Source organism: Meles meles, chromosome 10 (genome assembly GCF_922984935.1).
Source record: "Meles meles chromosome 10, mMelMel3.1 paternal haplotype, whole genome shotgun sequence".
Classification (NCBI taxonomy): Eukaryota; Metazoa; Chordata; class Mammalia; order Carnivora; family Mustelidae; genus Meles; species Meles meles.
This window is the reverse complement of record NC_060075.1, coordinates 63,296,358-63,312,899: the sequence shown is the minus strand read 5'-3', so window position 1 is coordinate 63,312,899 and position 16,542 is coordinate 63,296,358.

Genomic DNA, 16,542 nt, shown 5'->3' with positions numbered 1-16,542 from the left:
GCCTCCAGAGACATATCTAGTAAGAAGTTACTGCAGCTGAGGTCAAAGAGGCTACTGCCTGGGTTCTCCTCTAGGATTTTGATGGTTTCCTATATCACATTTAGGTCTTTCATACATTTTGAATTTATTTTTAAAGATTATTTATTTATTTATTTGACAGAGAGAGATCACAAGTAGACAGAGAGGCAGGCAGAGAGAGTGAGAGGGAAGCAGGCTCCCTGCTGAGCAGAGAGCCCGATGCGGGACTCGATCCCAGGACCCTGAGATCATGACCTGAGCTGAAGGCAGCAGCTTAAACCACTGAGCCACCCAGGCGCCCCTTGAATTTATTTTTATATATGTTGTAAGTCAGTGGTCCAGTTTCATTCTCTTACATTGTTGCCCAGTTTTCCCAGCACCATTTGTTGAAGAGATTGTCTTTTTCCCATTGGCTATTCATTTCTGCTTTGTCAAAGATTAATTGACCATAGAGTTGAGGGTCCATTCCTGTGTTCTCTATTCCATTCGTGTATGTGTCTGTTTTTGTGTCAGTACCATACTGTCTTGGTGATTACAGTTTTGTAATAGAGCTTAAAAATCTGAAATTATGATGGCTCCTGCTTTGGTTTTCTTTTTCAACATTACTTTGGCTATACAGGGTCTTTCCTGATTAAATACAAATTTTAGGAAAAGTTTGTTCTAGCTCTGTGAAAAATGCTGGTGTTACTTTGATTGAGATTACATTGAATGTGTAGATTGCTTTGGGTAGTATAGACATTTTTTTTAATATTTTATTTATTTGACAGAGAGAAATCACAACTAGGCAGAGAGGCAGGCAGAGAGAGAGGAGGAAGCAGGCTCCCCGCGGAGCAGAGAGCCCGATGCGGGGCTCAATCCCAGGACCCTGGGATCATGACCTGAGCCGAAGGCAGAGGCTTTAACCCACTGAGCCCCCCAGGCGCCCCTAGTATAGACATGTTAACAATATTTGTTCTTGCAATCCATGAGCAAGAAATATTTTTCCCTTTTTTTGTATCTTGTTCACTTTCTTTCATAAGTGTTCTATACTTCTCAGAGTATAGAGTATAGATCTTTTACCTCTTTGGTTAGGTTTATGCCTAGGTATCTTATGATTTTGGGGGCAATTGTAAATGGGATCGATTCCATAATATACCTGATTTCTCTTCCTGGTGCTTCATTTTTGGTGTATAGAAAGGCAACAGATTTCTATATATTAATTTTATATCTTATGACTTTGCTAAATTCATGTATCAGTTCTAGCAATTTTTTGGTGGAGTCTTTCAGGTTTTCTACATAGAGTATCATGTTATTTGCAAAGAGTGAATGTTTGACTTCTCTCCTGCTGATTTGGAAGCCTTTTATTTCTTTTTGTTGTCTGACAGCTAAGACTAGGACTTCCAGTACTGTCTTGAACAACAGTGGTGAGAGTGAATATCCCTGGTGTGTTCCTGACCTTAGGGGAAAACCTCTCAGTTTGTCCCCATTGAACATGATATTAGCTGTATCTCATATATGGCCTTTATTATGTTGAGCCATCCCTAACTTCTTCAGGGTTTTTATAAAGGATGCTGTGTTTTGTCAAGTGCTTTTTCTGCATCTATAGAGAAGATCATAAAGTTCTTATATTTTCTTTTATTAATATAATGTATCATGTTGATTGATTTGTGGTTATTGAACCACCCCTGAAGCCCAGAAATAAATCCCACTTGATTATTGTGAATAATCCTTTTAATGTGCTGTGGGATTCTATTAGTATCTTATTGAGATTTTTTGTATCCATATTCATCGCGGATATTGGTCTGTATTTCTTTTTAGTGGGGTCTTGGTTTTGGGATCATGGTAATGCTGGCATTGTAGAATGAGTATGGAAGTTTTCCTTCTATTTCTATTTTTTTGGATCAGCTTCAGAAGAATAGGTATTCATTCTTTAAATGTTTGGTAGAATTCCCTGGGAAGTCATCCAACCCTGGACTCTTGTTTGTTGGGAGACTTTTTTTTTTTTTTTACGATTTTATTTATGTATTTGACAGACAGAGATCACAAGTAGGCAGAGAAACAGGCTGGGGGGGGGGAGCAGGTTCCCCACCGAGCAGAGAGCTCGATTTGGGGCTCGATCCCAGGACCCTGGGATCACAACCTGAGCCGAAGGCCGAGGTCCAATCCACTGAGCCACCCAGGAGCCTCATTAGGAGACTTTGATTACTACTTCAATTTCTTCGCTGATTATGGTTCTGTTCAGGTTTTCTATTTCTTCCTGTTTCAGATTTAGAAGTTTATATATTTCTAGGAATTTATCCATTCCCAAATTTCTTGGCATATGATTGCTCATAATATTTTTTTATAATTGTATTTCTGCAGTGTTGGTCATGATCTCTCCTTTCTCATTGTGATTTTATTTATTTTGGTCCTTTCTCTTTTCCTTTTGATAATTCTGGCTAGGGATTTCTTGATTTTGTTAATTCTTTCAAAGAACCAGATCCTAGTTTCATTGATCTGTTCTGTTTTTTTAATTTCTATATCATTTATTTCTGCTCTAATAAATATTTACAATTGTTATATCTTCTTGTTGGATAGACCCTTTTATTATGATATAGGGTCCTTCTTCATCTCTTATACAGTCTTTGGCTTAAAATCTAGTTTGTCTGATATAAAGATGGCTACTCCAGCTTTCTTTTGATATCCATTAGCATGAAAAATGGTTTTCCACTCCCTCACTTTCAATCTGGAGGTGTCTTTGTGTCTAAATGAGTCTCTTGCAGAGACACATTGGGGGTCTTGCTTTTTTATCCATTCTGATACCCTATGACTTGAGATTGCAGCATTTAGTCCACTTACATTCAGAGTAATTATTGATAGATGTGAATTTAGTGTCATTGTATTACCATAAAGTCACTGTTCCTGCAGTTTGTCTTTGTTCCTTTCTAGTCTTTGTTACATTTGAATCTCTCTTTCCCACTCAAAGGGACCCCTTTAATATTTCTTGCCCAGTTGGTTTAGTGTTCACAAACTGCTTTGGTTTCTACTTGTCTTGGAAACTCTTTATCTCTCCTTCTATTTTGATGACAGACTTACTGGATATAGTACTTTTTTTTTTAAACGATTTTATTTATTTATTTGACACAGAGAGAGAGAGAGGGGTTACAAGTAGGCAGAGAGGCAGGCAGAGAGAGAGAAGGGGAAGCGGGCTCCTTGCCAAGCAGAGAGCCTGATGCAGGCCTCGATCCCAGGATTCTGAGATCATGACCTGAGCCGAAAGCAGAGGCTTAACCCACTGAGCCACCCAGGCGCCCTGGATATAGTATTCTTTTTATTTATTTATTTATTTATTTATTTATTTATTTATTTTCAGCATAACAGTACTCATTGTTTTTGCACCACACCCAGTGCTCCATGCAATACGTGCCCTCTCTATTACCCTCCACCTGGTTCCCCAACCTCCCACCCCCCGCCCCTTCAAAACCCTCAGGTTGTTTTTCAGAGTCCATAGTCTCTCATGGTTCATCTCCCCTTCCAATTTCCCACAACTCCCTTCTCCTCTCCATCTCCCCATGTCCTCCATGTTCTTTGTTATGCTCCACAAACAAGTGAGACCATGATACTTGACTCTCTCTGCTTGACTTATTTCGCTCAGCATAATCTCTTCCAGTATTCTTGACTGTATATTTTTTTCCATTCAGCACATTGAATATACCATGCTGCTCTCTTCTAGCCTGTCATGTTTCTGTGGACAGGTCTGCTGCTAACCTTATGTATCTACTCTTGTAGGTTAAGGACCTTTTTTCCCTAGCTGCTTTGAGAAATCTCTCTTTATCTTTGTATTTTGCAAGTTTCACTATGATATGTCTTGGTTTTGAACTCTTTTCATTTTGAGTGGAGTTCTCTGTGCCTCTTGGACTTGAATGCCTATTTCCTTCCATAGATTAGGGAAATTCATAGTTACAATGTGTTCAAGTAGACCTTCTGCCCCTTTTTCTCACTCTTCTTCTTCTGGGACTCCTATGATATAGATATTATTGTGCCTTGTGGAATCACTTGGTTCTCTAAGTCTATATTCATGATCTAATAGTTTTCTTTCCCTCTACTTTACTGTTTCATTATTTTTCACAATCTTATCTTCTGTATCACCTATTCATACTTCTGCTTCTTCCATGCTTATTGTGATAATATCCAGTCAATTTTGATTCTCAGTTACAGCATTTTATTTTCAGCCTCACTAGTTTTTAGGTCTTTTGTCTCTGCAGCCAGGGTTTCTCTGGTGTCTTCTATAATTCTTTCAAGCCCAGCCTAGTAGTCTTATAACTGTTGTTCAAAATTTTTGTTTAGATATATTGCTTATATCTGTTTTGAGCGAATTCCTGGTGATTTCTTCTTGATCTTTCTTTTGGGGAGAATTCCTCCATCTTATTATGTCTGGATTTCTGTCTTTTGTGTGCTATACGATTTTGTTATATTTTCTGCTCCTGAGAGTAATACTATATTAAGAAGGGGTCCTGCACTCTCCAGGGCCTGGTGCATCAGGAGATGTTTCTGGTATATGTTGTATGCACTCTGCTGTTATATTTTGGCTGTTCTTTCCCACATGCCAGTTTTCTGCAGAATTCCTCCTTGCTTGCAGCGTTTGGACCTTTAACTAGGTGTGTCTTGATTTGTTAAGCTAAGCCTGATTTTTTAAAAAAAGCCACCTGATTCAAGAAAAAAGGAAAAGGAACAAAAAAGCGAGCAAACAAACTATAAGCCTGGTTCCAAAGAAAAAGAAAGAAAGAAAAAAAGAAAGGAAGGAAAAAAAAAAGCTTCATCCAAAAAATGAGAAAAGGAAACAACAAACCAACAATTGAACAAAAAACTATAAGCCTGATTTCAAAGATAAAAGGAAAAAGAAGTTTTAAATTAAAAATAAATAAATAATAAATTAAAAAAATAAAGGATAAAAAAATGGGGAAAAAAAAAAGAAAAAAAAGTCGGGTCCTATTTCCACCAGAACCTGAAGCTAATACTTTGGAGCACTTTATAATTGGTAGTGTTGGTGCATGTGGAGGGCCTATGCTGGTCTTCTGAGGGAGAAGCCTGCTATGCTGGCTTACAGTCAGGTCTGCCCTTGTAAAGATGCCCCTAAGGGCAAAGGGGTTGGGGTTTGGTGTAAGCAACTCCAGCCTCCACTTGAGGTGCTGTGTTTCTCTCTGAAGTCCCACTATGCTTCTGGGTTGGGAGGGAGGGGTGAAAGATGGCATCACTGCACCCTCTCCTTCCCAGGGAGGGGAACTTGCAGCCACCACTATTCAGGAGATTCTCACAGAAAAGTGAATAATATCCTCTTCTGTGTTCCAGGATTTCCTCAGATCCCTGTCTTCAACCTGTCTGTGACTGGCTGTCAACATGCCTAGCACCACAGTTCTCTTGTGTTTTTAATCTCTGATGGCAGCTGGATTCAAAGCAACAAATCTAAAGTATCCTGCAAGGCTGGGACCCTCTCCCCTCCCTTGGAAGAAAGACTGCCCAGTACCTTTCTGTTCCAGAAATGCAGCTACACACCTGCACAAGTTCCCAGAGTCTATGTTGAAACACAGCTAAAAGCTGTGACCAGGTTATCGGCCCTCTGCACATGCCTCTGCTCCCTGCTGTTGAATGGCTGCTCGATGCCATCCAACAGGTCTTTTGTACTGGAGAGGCAATATACCCTCTTCCAAATGTACTCCAGGAAGGGGAATGTTTTCTCTGGTGTGACGAAGGGGATCCCCACACCATAGCACCTTACATCAACCCTACATGCTGCTCTCTCTCACACTCTCTCTCCCTGACTTCTTTCTACAAAAAGGGATCCCACCCCTCCGTGGCACTGCAGCTTTTCTCTCCCCCAATTTATGTCTCCAAACCTCACATCTGACATGTATTCTCTCCCTAATTGTGCAGATTGTTTTCTCAATCCTCAGATTGATTTCCTAGTTGTTCAAAATGATTTGATGTTGATTAAGCTGTGTTCCAGGAATGAAGCAAGCCTAGGATCCCCCTACCACTCCACCAACCTTAACTCCTCTGGAAAACTTAATGGGCTTTTTCATATATCATTAAATCATCTTCTCTCTCATCACTTTTAGTGATTACGTAATATTCTCATTATAATTTACAATGAAATAATGTTATTAACTTACAACTGGTAGGGCACTTGGGTGGCTCAGTCAGTTAAGCGTCTGACTCTTGATTTCAGCTCAGGTCACGATCTTGGGGTCATGAGATCAAGCCCTGCATTAGGCTCCATATTTGGGGAGGAGTTTGCTTGAGATTCTCCCCCTCTCCCTCTGAACCTCCCCTAGCTCACACACATTCTCTCAAATAAATAAATAGATCTTTAAAAAAGTAAACATTTTACAACTGGTGTTTTCAATTATTTCCATCATCCAGTAACATGAAATTGGCCACATAAATTGTTCCTGATATTGACTATGTTCATGGCTTTCTTTTCACTACCATCAGCCTTCATTCCTTACTCAATCCTCAGCAATTTGAATTGAGTTCTCTACCACTCAATGGAAACTGCTTTTGTCAAATTAACTTATACCCTTCCTATTACTAAACCTGAGAACTGTGTGTCATTGTTCTTAACTGATCTACAAGAGCGATACTTTAGACAACATCTTTTTTATTCCTCAAATGGCTTCATATAAGTCATGTTCAGTTGTTTACACCTGCCAACTTCTCCATCATATCTTTCAAATCTTAGCATGAATGCCTTCACAAGAAGGCCCTCCAAAAACATCCTCTCTAAATAGTCTGAACATTGTTTTATATCCTGAACACTGTTCATTCACCAACTCAGCACAATTTGTTCTTAGAAAAAAAAAAATATTTGTTTTGGTGGAGTCTTCTGGGTTTTCTATAGAGTATCATGTCATCTGCAAATAGTGAAATTTTGACTTCTTTCTTGCCCCCTTAGATGCCTTTTATTTCTTTGTGTTGTCTTATTGCTGGGGCTAGGACTTCCAGTATTATGTTGAACAACAGTGGTGAGAGTGGACATCCCAGTCTTGTTCCTGACCATCATTTATTCCATAGATGGAAAACACCAAAGTCCAAGAAACCTTCCTACTTTATATAGCAATATAAAGCTATCACACATCACAATACCTGGCCTTGTGCACTGTGCTGAATAGTGAATGAAACTTTCCTTCCCTACATTCCTCCTGGGAGAGAAGGACTTTCTTTGAAACTTTATCAGTGAAGGGCATATTAGTCCTGTCTGACTCAAAGTAATACTATAAACTTTGAATAATTCATGAAAAAATATTTTAAGGTGGTAGCATCAAAACGAAAAGAAAGTGAAAAGAATATGCTCATGAAGCCTTTGTTTATACAAACTATTTGCACTCTTTGTCACTAACTGCAGGATCATGAGCTATTTAGTCAACCTGTCTCAGGACAGATTTTGATCCAATATTATAGACTTCTTACCTAGATTAATAGTTTGAGACTCTTCATTAAAAAAATAAATTGATGCTAAGGAAAATCATAAATTCACACATGTTGTTTTCACCTTTAAAAGTAGATGATTCTATGATTCTTGAAATTCGATTATATGTCTCAAAAAGAGACAATTGCTATTACAACACTTTCACTCTTGAAGATTAATTACCTTTCACTAGCTTCGCTCCTTCAGTGAGAGTTTCTGTTAGCAGACATGGACTAGAGATACCACTGTCAGCATCTTTAAACTTTGAACTTAATTATATGTAATTTTTTTTGCATACTTCTTTCAAGTTATCATGTGTTAGGTATTAAATGAATGTTTCTATCAATCCCTGCATATTTAAGTATATTTCTGTACGTTCAGGTTTCAGTTTTTTCTACTGATAAAAAATATGCTTCACTTTATTCTTAATCTTACAGAATTGATTGCTCATTTCTTGGTTTAAAAACATTTTAAATGACAATTTTTCAATGTTGAATAGCTTCCCCATGAAATTAAAAAACAAAACTGCAAGCTCTGTGCAACCCATAATTCATCCGGTTCCCCTCCAGATCTCTATGCTCTCTAACCCACACTGCCAGCAGTATAGATTGTGCTCCAAACACAAACTAACCTCTTTATCAAGCTCAGCACCTGGCAGCACTGCACAGGCTAGAAGCAGTCCCCAATATTTTACTTAACCAAGGTTCGTTCTTTGTAGCTGTTCTTGTTTTAATGTAGATATCCTGTTCCTTTCGAAGATGGTGGTAGGCTCCTAAAATCACTAAAATTCCTGAGATATTTGCGTTAAATCACAAACTGATAGTCTTAATCTTAAACACAGTGTTGCCATGCATGGGTTTCTTTAAGAGGACGAGTAGATTGCAGCTGCAATAGGTACTTTTCATTATTTTTTCTGGGAATGCATAATCATTTACATTGCCTGAAATATATTTAGTTAGTAGCAGTATCACTTGTTAAAAAAAAAAATCTTGTTCATCAGTAAATAAGAGGAAATAGTTAATCCATAATTAATTACAATTCTGTAAAAAGAGCCATTGTATTTTCACAAGCAGCCAACACGTATTCAGCATCAAAAATGATGTTGACAGGGGATGAGGCTTAGTGGAGACTACTGAAGAATGACAAGTCACAGTATTTGCTAAGATTCTGACAATTTAGATTTATAAAATTTACCAAATCAAACAGACTAAACCCAACTTGGCCACTAGTTTCCACTGAAGTATTTATTATCTTCCTTATGCAGCTTTCCCTTGAGGTAAGTTTTTTTCTTGAAGTTCTCCTGCCTGAGGAAAACATTCTTAAGCTTCATACATCTTGAACGTCACTTTATTGTACACACATTTGCTTGTCTGTCTGTTCTTCTAGATGTAAGCTTCTTGGGGGTCGGAACTATTTTATTTCTTTTATGAGCAAAGGTTAAGGTTAAAAGGCATAGTAATTACTATGAATTCTATATTTGTATAGGCTTTAATTTCAGTCAGACACTCCATTTAAGTTTGAACGTATTTCGCTTTGCCACAAATTTCAATCTATTTCTATCCAACAAAACTCATGAATAAATTTCAACATACTTGCCAACAAGAGAAATAAATAGTAAGGCAAATTTCTCTTCACATCCATTTGTTTAATATCTGTTCCTCCCTTTCCTTTATTAAAATGAGAGCACCACATCATGAGTAGGTAAAGGGAAATAAAGATACCAACAAGGAAATTTAAGTCATTTTAAACAAAGCTAACTATAGATTTAGACCCAGATTTAATTGGATCATATCAGGCAGTATAATTTATCATGAATTAATCTTTCCTTTCTAAATGTTTTTATCTTGACATCTAAAAACAGTTTTAATTATATATTAGTCTCTTAGTACAACTTTTATAACAAAAGCTTCCAAAAGAGGATTTGTCAAGCAGGAAGAGTCAAGATCATAGTTAATTTACTGTAGTGCATATTTTTATACTCTTGTATATCAGGTAGATTTTTATACTATCTTTAAATATATTTTCCATAAAAAGATAATAAAGGTAATTTGAATGTCTACAATTTTATAATTTTTAAATTTAGAATCTGTAATTTTAACACCTTGGGTTACTTAATATACATAGAATACCAAACTGGTAATGGTGTGATATTATTTCTTTTAGGGTAGTTTAGTACTTCATATGTTCTAATTCCAACTGTGCTTAATCAGTACATTGCAAAAAAATGTGAATGCTATAATTATTACCGTAAAGGAGACTTTAAAAATGAATATTAAAGTAAAAATACTATTTCTTAGTCATTTAAAAGTCACTTTCTTCTATTTATATTCCTTTCCTAACATGTCATAGACATTGTATCTCTATTTTTATTTAACATAAGAAATCATTTTTTAAAAGATTTTATTTATTTATTCATCAGTGAGACAGAGAGAGAGTGCAAGCACAAGCAGGGGGAGCAGCAGGCAGAGGGAGAATCAGGCTCCCTGATGAGCAAGGAGCCTGATGCGGGACTTGATCCCAGGACCCCTGGATCATGACCTGAGCTGAAGGCGGATGCTTACCTGACTGAACCACCCAGACATCCCTAAGGAATCATTTTAAATAATAATATATTTTCTATTTTTATAAGTCAAAGAAGTTAGATAATATTACACATCAAATTCTCTTTATCCTTTGAATGAGGAGGAAACAAAGGGTACCAGAAAAAATAGTTATTGAGCATCTACTTTATGAAAGATGTTATAATTTAAGTACAAATATCAGATTTTCATACTCTTGTTTTAATTATTCCCATTCAATTTTCTGTAACATATTTGAGATGGCCACGTCCTCTACAACTTTCCCATTTGGTGGCATCATCCCACTGTCTTCCGATCTAGCTCAGATCCCATTACCTATTACTTCAAATAATCACATCAATATCTTTCCCTGCAATCTTAGACTTTTCCCCAAACTCCTCTGCCAAAATCCCAGTAAGTATCCACTGTTTTTGAGCTTGCTCCTAGGTTGCTGAGGTCTGCTGGAAAAAAATTTACCAACAATAGTGAGGCAGACTAGAATTTATAAATTTCACTGATTCCAATAATGCCTAAGAAATTTCTGATTGCATAACAAGTAAAAAAAAAAAAAAAAGCTTGCGGGGAGGGTAGAAAAAAGAAAACTAAACGCTACTTAATACCTATACCTTTATGGAAGTTACAAGGTTGCCAAATCTTGAATGCAAAATTTAATTTTATCATGAAAGGCTGAGGTGCTTACTGGAGTTGAGAAATCAATCTATCAAGTGGCAAGATAATAAGCACAGATAGACTTTATGATGACTCACTCTCTGTTTGAAATGATAACCATTTGCAGAAACTGCTTTTAAGCAACCCTCAATTTATTTTATTGGTATAAATTGAACATGGTTTTCTCTTATGAATTCAATCTGCCAAAAACCAAATCTATCATTTCTCTCACTGTTTTCTTATTTAACCCAAGGGCATCTAATGTCATCATTCTGGCCCTACACATATGTTATATGGTTGAAGATAGACCCTGCCCATTTTTTTCTCATTAAGTACTTATTGTTTCACTCACCCTACTCTTCTTTGTGAAGCAGTGGTAAGATTTAGCTCATCTGTCAGATCCTTGTGTAGTATACCTTATGTTAGAAAACTGAAGTTTTAAAAATTTATCCCTTCGTAATTAAAATGAATTCCTAAGCTCTTACGACAGTTCTATCTAAATCTAAACTTCTAAGTATATGTTTTTATCACTTAGAATAATTCTTTCTTTGAAATCTAAGGTTAAAGGACCTTACTCTGTTTTCAATACATATTTTAAAGTTTATTTAATGTGTAGAACACCAAGCAGAAAATAAAAAGATGTGTTTTTACAGGCGAAGAACAGATGACTAGATGAAAATTAGGAAATTAGTCTTCTACCTGTCATACCCATTGAATGTTTATGGGAAAAACATAAAGAGCCTGGATTGATGGTTGACTTTTCTGATAACTTAAAAAAATTACTTAGAAATTCAGTTCTATCATCTAATTGCCAAAGTCAGTGTTTAAAGGCTTAAATTAATACCTTTTCCACTGCTCATTCATGTTGATCATTTTCCTCTCAATCACATGTCCATTCTCCTTGTTCTCTTGTTTTTTAGTTCAAGCTATATATATATTTATATATAACATATTTTTTAAAGATTCATTTATTTGACACACAGAGAGAGAGAGATCACAAGTAGGCAGAGAGGCAGGCAGAGAGAGGGAATCAGGCTCCCTGCTGAGCAGAGAGCCCAGTGCGGGCTCCATCCCAGGACCCTGAGATCATGACCTGAGCTGAAGGGAGAGGCTTAACCCACTGAGCCACCCAGGCACCCCTCAAGCTATATTTTTTTTATATACTCTCCCGACTCCTCTCTCTCCCTCTTTCTCTCCCCCCCATTAATCCCTCTCTGCCTCTGTTTCTCATTCTGTCAGTAAACACAGACACAGACACAGACACACACACACACACTGACCCATCCTCTAACAACCACTTAGTCCACCCACAAACATCTTTACCATCGGTCATCTCTTTTCCATGTCAACTATCACAAACACGGTTTGGATGTTCAATGACTCTTAAGTGTAATAACCATTAATTGATTTCCTTCTCTAATTTAGTTATCTGTGGCTTTTGGAGAGTTTCTGATTCCTTTCAAAATATGATGATAGCTTTATATGCTCTTGCCTGAAAAACCCTACACACACACAAAATTCACCATGCAGTCTCTGATGATTAGTAGTTACAGAATCCAGACCACAAGTATAAGTTTGAAAATTGGCTCTTCTTTCTCCCATTTCAATCTACTCCTATCCCACTGCCACTTTAATACTCTCAATGTATTGATGAATCATATTAACTCCTCCCAAAATTTGTTGTATCCCACTATTTGTTGAATTAAATCGAAATCTTTATTCTGGACTCAAAGTTCTATAAGCTACAGCTCTTCTTTCAGTGAAACTCATCATTCCTGCTCTGTGCAGCCTATAGTCTAGCTCAAACTGATATGCACTGAATTTGCTCCCATATTGTCCTTCCTTTACTGATTTTCTCTAACTGCTCTATCTCTATCGCTAACTCTACCAGTTAAAATATACTAATTCCTAGGCCCCAAAAAAGAGATTCTGAATTAGTCAGTTTGGGGGTACAGCACAGGAATTAGGGATTTTAAAGCTTTCCATGTGTCTCCAATGTGTAGTAAAGTTTCAAAACCATCGATGCAGATAATGCAGTGCCTTGATCCCTCAGTTCTTTCTTCATTCTAACAATTTTAGAAAACACAAAACTAGAAAAAGATAGATATAATTGATTAGGCAAAGTACCCACATCCATATGAAAATTCCTGCAAATTAATGGGAAAATGGCAGATAAATTTCTAAATGTACAAGAGACTTGAATAGGCATTTCACTTAAGATAATGCATTTATCTAAGTGATCAACAATGAAATAATGGGGTAAACAATATCATGAGTCATAGGAGCATGCAAACACAAACTACAAAAGATACTACACATTTAATGTTGAATAAATAGTTTGGCCACACAAAGTGGTGGCAAGCAGATACAGAACTTGTATGCTCTTATACTCATACACATGTAAAACCGTCTTAAAAACTACTTGGCAATCTGTTTTTTTTTTAACTTTATTTTATTTTTTTACTGTTCCAAGATTCATTGTTTATGGATCACACCCAGTGCTCCATGCAATACATGCCCTCCTTAATTCCCACCACTAGATCTATTTTTTAAAATTTTATTTATTTCTTTATTTGATATAGAGAGAGTGCATTCACGAGCAGGGGGAGTGGGAGAAGCAGGCTCCCCACTGAGCAAGGAGGCTCCTTGGATCACAGGACCCTGGGATCATGACCTGACCCAAAGGCAGAGGATTAACTGACTGAGGCACCCAGGCGCCCCTTTCACAGTGTCTATTAAAGCTGAACAAGTATATGTATGTGTGTGTGTGTGTATCCATATCTACATCGATATCTATATATCCATATATCCTATGATATGGGTATATATATCCATATATCCTATGACCTCTTAGCAATTCTACGCTTAGGAATCATCCCCCAAAATGATATTTATGCAAGCAAAATAGGTAAATACGGCATTATTTAAAATTTCCAAAAAGTGGTAAACATATCAAATTTCCTCACACATATGTGTGACACCATGGAAGGTCTTTCAGACAAAATGCTGAATGACAGAAGTCAGAGAAAAGAATGCACTCTGTGTGGTCTTATTCACATAAATTTAAGCTGGCCAAATTAAACTGTGAAAGTGGAAGTCAGCATAGTAGCAACTTTCGTTGGAGAGATGGAGGCAATGACTGAAAGGGACATAAGAAAGGCTCCTGGAATGTTGGATAGTTTTCTATATGTTGACTTGATTAATGGCTACACAAGTGTGTTCACTTTGTAAAAAGTTCATTGAGCTATACACTTAACTAGATGTATGCTATAAAATATACCTCAATTTGATGTTTTTAAAAGGGAAAGACCTGTATATATTTACATATCACACAGGTAGAACTTTAAGATTACTATATGAAGAAAAAGACATTTTTGTGTAAAAAAGAGAATATTGTTTGGAAAGTCAGGGGTCATACTAAAGTAGTGAATAATTACTTTTTTTTCTAAATATTTAATAGTAGTATAGAGTCCATATTTGGTAACAATGACACCTAAGCCACATTGATTCTGGCATATTGGAAAATGAAAACTACAGAGATGAGTGCTCAGATAGGAGTTGAAGTAGGAAAATATAAACATTTGCTAAGGAGTAGAGATACATGGTAAATATTGCCCTTTCTTCCATAGTTAGAGGTAGTAGTAGCCTGCAATAACTAACTTCCTCTCATACATGAGACCTCAGTTCTAGGGCAACACATTTACCTAATGAACTTTCTAACATCCAGGAAATAATTTTTCTCTTAAAACAGCATCCAGATCCTTCAAGTAATTTTACCTTTTTTTTCACTTTCTAGAAAATATGAATGTATCACTATTAAGAGAAAAACAAATTTGACTCTTCTAGTCATACAACTTATTCAATATTTTTCAAATAGAAACAAGGCTAGATTAGTTTAGATCATCAAACTTAGCATTTCTGTTAAAATAAAGTTTAAATATTGATTAGATAGCAAATGTTATAGTTATTATGAATTAAAGTTACCAGTTCTATGTAAGTTACCAACAGGAAAAATTATTATTGCCTATTAAAAATTTCTTGTGACATATTTAAAGAGTACTTTCAATCACCAAAAAGCTATTCTCTTTTGTAGACACTCTATTAGGCATATCATATATTAAAGATCTTTTTATTTATGTACGTTCATGAAACAGTTGTTAGCTCTTTATATCTTAGAAACCAAGGGAAATTCATAATCAATTTTCACCTTCCCCATGCCCCCTGCTTTATTTCTAATGAAGTGCTTTTAATTGCCAGAAGAAACATGCCCAATGTATCATCATATAATTCATGTGTTAAGGTGCACAAAATTCTAAAGTACAACATTCAGATTTTTCTAGCATCCAAAATTACATTGTTTAATTATGAGCTATAATAATTTTTGTAACTGAAAGCACAAAATTAATTTCAAGATTAATAAAAATTAAAATATGTAAATATATTTCTATTAACTATATTAGAAAACATTTAAAACAGCCATAAAGTATATCCAATTGACTAACATTATCTGTAATGTTATAAAAAGTATTCATGTTAAGATTTTTATGTTTTTATTAAAAATTTCTTAATGAAAAGATTAGATACATCTTATAATCGACTTAATGTGGCCAATTACCTTAAATACATCTCACCAAAGAAGATATATACAGATGCTGAATAAGCATCTGTGAAAAGATGTTCCACATTATCATCAGAGAAATGCAAATTAAAACAATGAGATACTATTACACATCTCTTAGAATGGGTAAAATTCAAAACACTGGCAACACCAAATGCTGGATAGCGTGTGGTGTAACATGAACACTCATACAATTGCTGATGGGAATGCAAAGCAGTATGGTCACTTTGAAAGACAGGCTGGCAATTTCCTACAAAACAAAACATACTCTTTGCATATGATCCAGTAGTCATGCTCATTGGCATTTACCAATAGGAGCTGGAAACTTATTATCACACAAAAATCTGCACATGGGTGTTTACAATAGCTTTATTCATAATTGCCAAAAGTTGGAGGCAACCAAAATGTCCATCAGCCAGTGAATGGATAAGTAAACATTCAGACAATGGAATATAATTCAGTGCTAAAAAGAAATAACCTAACAAGCTATGAAGGACATTTAAATGTATATTACTAAGTGAAATATGCCAATCTGAAAAGGCTAAAGACTGTATGATTCCAACTATGCAACATTCTGAAGTCAAAACTATAGAGACTGTAAAAAGATCAATGGTAGCTGGGTTTGGGGTCAGAGTGATGAATAGGATTTTTAGGGTAGTGAAAATAGTCTGTATGATGCTATAATTATGGACACATGTTACTATACACTTGTGTTATATAAATACATTGGTATAATATATTTGTAGAATGTACAACACCAAGTGTGAACTCTAATGTAAACTATGAACTGTGGGTGATAATGATGTTTCAATGTAGGTTCATTAATTTTAACAAATGTACCACTGTGGGTGGGGGGATGTTGATAATATGGGAAGCTGTATGTATATTTGTGGGAGCAAATGGTATACGGGAAATTTCTGTACCTTCCTCTCAATTTTGGGATGTACTTAAAACTCGTTTTTTTTTTTTAATTTTATTTATTTATTTGACAGAGAGAGAGAGACAGCAAGAGCAGGAATACAAGCAGGGGAAGTGAGAAAGGGAGAAGGAGGCTTCCTGCTGAGCATGCAGCCTGATGTGGGGCTTGATCCCAGAACCCTAGGATCATGACCTGATCCAAAGGCAAACACTTAGTGACTGAGCCACACAGGTGCCCCTAAAACTCTTCTTAAATAAACTCTCAAAGCAATCAGTTTATGCTGGAAAATGCCTCACACTTCTTCAAAGTGTTTCAACGAATACTTCCTGTGGGAGAT